The sequence below is a fragment of the Myotis lucifugus genome, unplaced genomic scaffold, assembly GCF_000147115.1.
Source record: "Myotis lucifugus unplaced genomic scaffold, Myoluc2.0 scaffold_68, whole genome shotgun sequence".
Taxonomy (NCBI): Eukaryota; Metazoa; Chordata; class Mammalia; order Chiroptera; family Vespertilionidae; genus Myotis; species Myotis lucifugus.
The window spans coordinates 1,793,068-1,800,045 of NW_005871116.1; positions in this window are offsets into that span (position 1 = coordinate 1,793,068).

The following is a 6,978-nucleotide window of genomic DNA, read 5'->3' on the forward strand; positions in this document are numbered from 1 at the left end:
TTTGTCAAAGTAAAAATCAAACAAAAAAGTCACTTGATCTTACCTTAAAAGATTGCTCTCTTTTTTCAAAAACAAATATTGGTTGAGCAATGACAGATTTTTCTGTAAAATAAAAAGAACAGAAAAGAAATAAAACCATTTTTCGACATTTCTAATACCAACTAAAAATATTTGAAGATTTTGTTTATTTATTTGTATTTTCTTTCTGCCTTTGGGTAAAATCCAAACTGTTTTACATGGATGCTATAAATGGAATATTTATAAATAGTTTTAATAGTTAATTACAGAAATAAATACTTGGGGGAAAGTGACAGTAAATATATTTCCACAAATAGAGTGATCATCCCATTAAAAGAACATGTGTTAAGGGTTTAAGAACAACAAAATATAATTCCCTGCCTTCAGAATCCCACCAAGATAGAGTGATTAACAACTATACTTTTAGAATAAAAAGTTTCAAGGGGTGAAAAACCTCATTTGATAATAGTACTCCTCCTTGGATCAGATCTGAAGGTATAGATGTACTGCATTCCAGCTTTAAAAATGATCTAGAAATAATCCATATGTCCTTGACTAGAGTAGTCATATACTAAGAAATGCTTTCAATATTTAGACTAAGAATCAGTGTTAGTGTTATAAAGTAGCTAAAGTTTGTCCTCAGCCATATCAACCTTACTAATCTTTTATATTTTCCTATCTTAGGTAGGACAAAGGGAGAAACTCACTGACTCTAGGGTATAAATGGGTGATCACAGCTTTAAATATCAGCACTCCAGCATTCTCAGGGAAAATTATATGGTTCTTAAGAGCTTGGGCTCTGGAGTTAGGTAGGCATGTGTTCAAATACAAGTTTCACTACCAATTGGCTTTAGGAAACTGAATATGTCTGTACCCGTTTCCTCATCTGAAAAAAGAAAGATTATGACAGTACTTACCTCACAGTTTATGTGAAGATTAAATGGATTTTTAGATCTAATTATTACATTTTAATAAAACAAACAAAAAAGCCTCAAAAAATAGTAAATATGTGGCATGCCACCAACCCGCATTTCAAAACTCATAACCGACATGGCTAACTGATGACACACTTTCTTGAGGAGCCCAAATATGAGCTCAGAACTTTGCTCCCAGTAGGTTTCCAGGAGCCATTACCAACATTCCGTGCTGCCATACAGGCCGAGGTCACCTGGCACCCCCAGGCTGCATAAATCACCTCTAGCCGGGGCATTTCAAGGAACTACCACACCTTCAGATGCCAGAAAGGGTTCTCCAGCTCCCCACAATGTTCTCCATGAGAGAGTGTCACAAACTCCGCCAGACGACCCTTCGCTGAGCTCCTGGGGCCACGTGAAGCTGGATACCTTCTTTCAGCCCAACGACGTACACTACTCACTTCTTATGCCAGTGCTACTGCCCTGGCCGCCCTGGGAGCCAAGTGAGCCCCAGCACAAAACATGCACTAGCACACTGGCAATCCCGTCCACATTAGACTGTAGCTCAAGCCTTTGCTCTTTCTCCAACAAGCTCCTTTCCAGCAGTTACTTTAGATGTAAGAAAGGAGCTCGCCAGTGACTTTGAAAGGAAACTGTCTTTGTGGATGTGCAGGGGATACTTATGAAAACCAGCAATGAATGGGTCTTTTCTCAACTGGACCTGGATAGTCATTCTTAAAATAGCATGACTTGGCCTCAGCCAAGACAAACTACATCACTTTCCTTCTAGAAAACATTCAGCTTAACACAGGCAAAAGCCATCTTTAATGGCAGCATTAAGGAGGAAATCCCACAGGGTTACTCGCAGCCTGGAAGGCATATGGTAAAGTAAGAAGGCCCCTTTTATTAGTTAATTCAACAAATATTTATTGCACATCTTTTGTGTGCCAGCCACTGTGTTAGGACCCAGGCACACATTGTCTGATTAAAGATACATTAGCCTCAGGCAGCCGCCTGCTCAGCCTGACATGGTCCAGCACATTAGTTAGAAAGCAGATAATCTCCTACCCTCCACTTCCATCTAAACTTTCTCCCTCTCTCCCACGCATTTATCTGGGCTCCAAGACAAAGACAAAGTAAGCATTGATCAAGCCACTGGGTTCATACCAGCTTTCGCACCTGACCCAGTAGGAAAACCCTATATAATAAAAGGCTAATATGCAAATTGTCCCCTAGGGAGTTTGACCAACCTGGAGTTCAACTGCTCGCTATGATGTGAACTGACCACCAGGGGGCAGCACAGAATGAAGGAAGGCCCCTATCAGCCCTGATTGCCGGCCAGGCCTAGGAACACTACCCATTGCCGGCCAGGCCTAGGGACACTACCCATGCACCGGGCCTCTAGTTTGAAAATAAAAGCAAAGTCCTTGAAATTATATTTTAAAAATTTTATCCTTTATTATTTATAATGTATTTATTATTCAAGCCATTTATCTAACAAATATGTAGTGATGGATGACTGTGTATGAGATAGTTTGCAAGGTGAGAGAGAGGACAGTGGTACAAGAGGAGGCCAAAGACCAGGTTGGAGCTTTGGGAAGCCTTGTAGGCTGAGCCAGGAGTTCTGTTTTCATTCAAAGAAAAAATGGGAAGCCAGTAAGAGATTTTACTCTGTGGAGTGATTCACTGGGATATGCATTTGTTTTTTTAAGATCACTCTGCCTGCTGTGTGGAAAGGGGGCCAGAGGGAGAAGGACTGAGAGAGAGGAAATAATTAAGAGGCTAGGCTAAATTCCAGAAGAGACCTGGCCAGGTTGCTCTTTGCTTCTTTGATCATCTTGCATCTCTGATGTTTTGAGGCAAATGGAATAATTAAAAATTTAAAGCTTCTTTGATCATCTTGCATCTCTGATGTTTTGAGGCAAATGGAATAATTAAAAATTTAAAGTACAGTCTTCTGTTAAGAGGAATGAAGATGAAAGAATGGGGAGGAGAAACTTAAAAACTTAAGGATTAATTTTGATGTTTTGCCTGTTTTAAGGTTCATATAACATTTAATGAATCCCAATATTCATGGTTGTTTTCTAAACTACTTCATTATGAGAAGAAAGATGTTCATTTATCCCACACATATATTTAAGTACCTGTTATATACAAGAAAGGACACAGTGTACTATTGATATAACTCAACCTCAGTTCCCCTGTCACTCTGCTCCACAATGGAAGCAAGCAGTGGGCGAAGATCTTTTATCCATCATCGTGTCTACTTTAATTAATCACTCTGTGGGTTAAATATGCTTTCCACCATATTTACAGATGTTTACTTACTAGTACAGGTGGAGAAACGAAGGCTCTAAGGGATTTGCTCAGTCATGCACTAGTAAGTGGCAAAACCACTAATTAAACCCAGGTCCCTCCTACAAATTATTGATTTTAACTCCCACCTGTCATACTGTGATATCTGATACAACCTCACCTGTAAGATATCATGTTCTACATGTATAATATGTACACTGTTGGCACCAAGAAAAGAGAGAGCAAAGGAAGGGGCAAGGAGGAGACTGCTGCTTTTTCCCAAAAAAACACCTTGTAGAACCATTTGATCCTTCAAACCATATGAATAAGTAGAACTAATATACTTTTTAAAAATAATCCCTTCCTACTATAGTGTCAGACACCCATAATTAAAGGACAAATCTCAAGCCCCTTGCCCAAAATAGACTTCTTCTTGAATTGCACCACCTAGCAGGCAGGCATCCACTATCTTCTTTCTTGGCAGATTCCAGAATGATGGAAATATCTATCTATATAAAAGCCTAAGCGACAGAATGACTGAATGACTGAACTATTGATTGACCAGTTGCTATGATGCACACTGACCACCAGGAAGCAGACACTCAATGCAGGAGCTGCCCCCTGGTGGTCAGTGTGTTACCACAGCCAACCTCCATGGCCAGCCAACCTCCTGTGGTCCCTCACCCCAGACTGAGCAAGACGGCCCCATTGGCCCCGATCTTTGGCCAGGCTAAGGGACCCCACCCAAGCACGAGTTCGTACACTGGGCCTCTAGTATGGAAATAAAGGTGTGAACAAGATGGATTCACTGAGTTCAGAATGCATGTCTGAGAGGCAGCTCATGTTCTTGCCCTTCACCTTTATTGCAAGTACTCCTCCAAGTCTCCAGACAAGCATTCAGCTAGAAACTTATGCAGATATGTAAGAGCTTAGTTCTTCAGGATTCTAAAGTGTGAATAGTAAACATAAATTTCCTTTTCCCCCTATGCTCACATGTTCCACAATTTCCCCCAAATTTGGGGTGGGTGGTAAGGTCTTGTCCCTCCTCTCTTTCACTGGCACTCAGTCTCTGACAAACAAACCAATTTCATGGAGGAAAGTAACTGGAGGGTTTTCTTGAGGAATCATCTCAATGGAGGAGGTTTGAAAGGATCTACTGAACCAAAAGTAGATCCAGAAGAGGAGGCGGGGACTGAGAACAGACCCTGTGGATCAGATGTGAGCATGTGAGAGCCCCTAGTCAAGCTGCCTCTTCAAACCTTTTTGGAATAAAGCAGAATATCCATCTATCTATCTCTATCCATCCATCTCCCACATAGACATATATCTCTCTCTCTATCCAGACATCTACACCCATATGCACATGTACATACACATACATGCATACACACATAGCACTCTGTCAGACTACAGGTTGCACAGAAGACACTGGATATAAGCGAGGTGCCCTGCCCTCGTTCATTGATTGGCTGCCTCCTGCATTGTCCCCAGTCCTATGTCATTGTCCCCAGTCTCGTCGGCTGGAAGAAATGCCTCATTGCTCCTCAGAGGTCTTTCTCTTTCCTTTCACTCATCACCTTATTCTTACCCCTAGCTTTCTTCTCACTTCCCCTGAGCTCCCATTCTCTTATTCTTTTCGTTTGTTTGTTTTAAATATCAGGATGTTTCTGATTCAGGCTATGGCCCATAAACAGCTGTAGAGATCCTTGCTCTCAAAGTGTGGTCCAGACAGACCAGCAACACTGACTGGGAGCTCATTAGAAATGCAGACTTCTAGCCCCACCCAGACCTGCTGATTCAGAAGCTGCATTTACAGGCTCCCCAGGTGACTTGCATACATATCTGAGAAGCAACCCCAGGTTTCTGTCCACTGAGACCAGGATTAGGAAGACGGCAGTGGAGATTCCTGGGGCTAGTGACTAAAACCTCCAGATGTTATTAATGAGAAACTATGATTATTATGACTCAATGAAAAGTGAAATCAAGGGCTACTCTGAAGACTTAAAAAGAAATACCTGTAGGAAGGATGTTGAAATAATATAGAAATTGATATTGAAATCAATCATTCAGATATTCTGTGAAGCCACAAATGATTTCCTCTCTAATGCAAAAGTTTGTTTTCATAATATGTCTGAAATCTGACTTTTCAAAAATGTTTAGCAAATATCTCTGCTTGTGATTATTAAATGTTAGTTAAAATGAAGCAAACACTTAGCCTGGAAACCTAAACTACATAAAAAACATTTGTTGTAGAACTCAGATTCTTTAACAAGAACTTGAAGCATCTAAAGTCTCAACTGTAAATGATATCTTCTGTAGAAAATACCAACACATCACAGCAGGTGAGGAGACACGAAGTATCTGAATCACAGTCTTGATTTTTTGAAAAAAGAACAAATATCAAAACTAGATGAGCATGTTCTAAGACAGTTTTAAGAAAGGGCAAAGTGTAGCCCAGAAAACATAAAAGGAATCCGGGACAATTCATGAAGGAAGGACAAACATGAGACGTTCTGTTCTTGGTTCTCACCAATACGGAGGAACTCTGTCAAAATGCAAGAGAAAGGAAATAAACAACAAATTACCCACCAAAATATAAGAAGGATGTCTTTACAGAAAGAGGTGGTAGGGCCACACAGTGACAGGATTAACTGTGAAGGGACACTCTCGATGCTAGTTTATGGGACACTCTGTACCGGCCGGAAGGTGAAATAACCAGCACCCTGGAGGGAAGCGGGCGGTTCGCACAGGAAGTTTCCGGGCCGCCTCACAAAGCCCAGTTCAACTTGAGACACAAGATGAAAGGAGCCTGCTGGGCTGTTTCCAGGCCTGGCCATCCCTGCACAAGCTCTAAGCAGTTTGTGTACAAGTGTGTTGTAAAAAACACAACATGTGAAGTAAAAGGGGAAAAACACTCGACCTTTTTAATCCAATTCTAAATTTTTTGCACTGCTTTAAGTTTTCATTGGAAATGAAACGAACTGCCAATTTGAAGAAATCTGGCATTTCTAGGGGTTTTGTGTGTGTGTACACAGAAACAGCGATCGGACTATCAATCCCCAGAGGGAAAGTAGGGGAGGGTGGGGGTAAGGGGAAGAGATCAACCAAAGGACTTGTAAGCATGCAGATAAGCCAAACCAATGAGCATGTATTTTGTGCCCCCATCAGAAGGAATGAACGTGGGTTAAAAGCACAGACTCTGGTGTCAGGTTTCTAGGGTTAGGATCCTGGCTCAGCTGTGAGGTACTGACATTATCTACACCATGGGGCTGGTGTAAAAAAATGAGCTAACACATGAAAAGTGCTTCAGTGTCTGACATAGGACAAACTGCTTTGTAAATGTGATTTGTTTGTAAGTGACATGTTAGCACTGTGGTGTGGTCATGGTATAAACCTGGTTTGCTGCTCTCAAAGAACTTGTACAACACAGAGGAGGAGACAACACCAACATGAATGAAATAATTATGGGCAAATCATAGAATCATAGTTCTGCAAGGGATTTTATAGGTCTCCCAGTGGAACCTACCATGAAAGTTGTCTAGAGCATCCTCAATAGATGGCCTTTCATAACACAGCATATCAGCAGGCTAGCATGGATGCTATTGCTGGAGCATACCAGCCCATGGAGTATGTGTTACACGTGTGCCAGGATCTTGGTCCTTCTTCCCATAGGGTCAACCTCCTGTCTTTATCCCCAAAGTGTGTACACATTTGAGTTCATCTATGAGGTCACATAATTTAGTAATTCCTT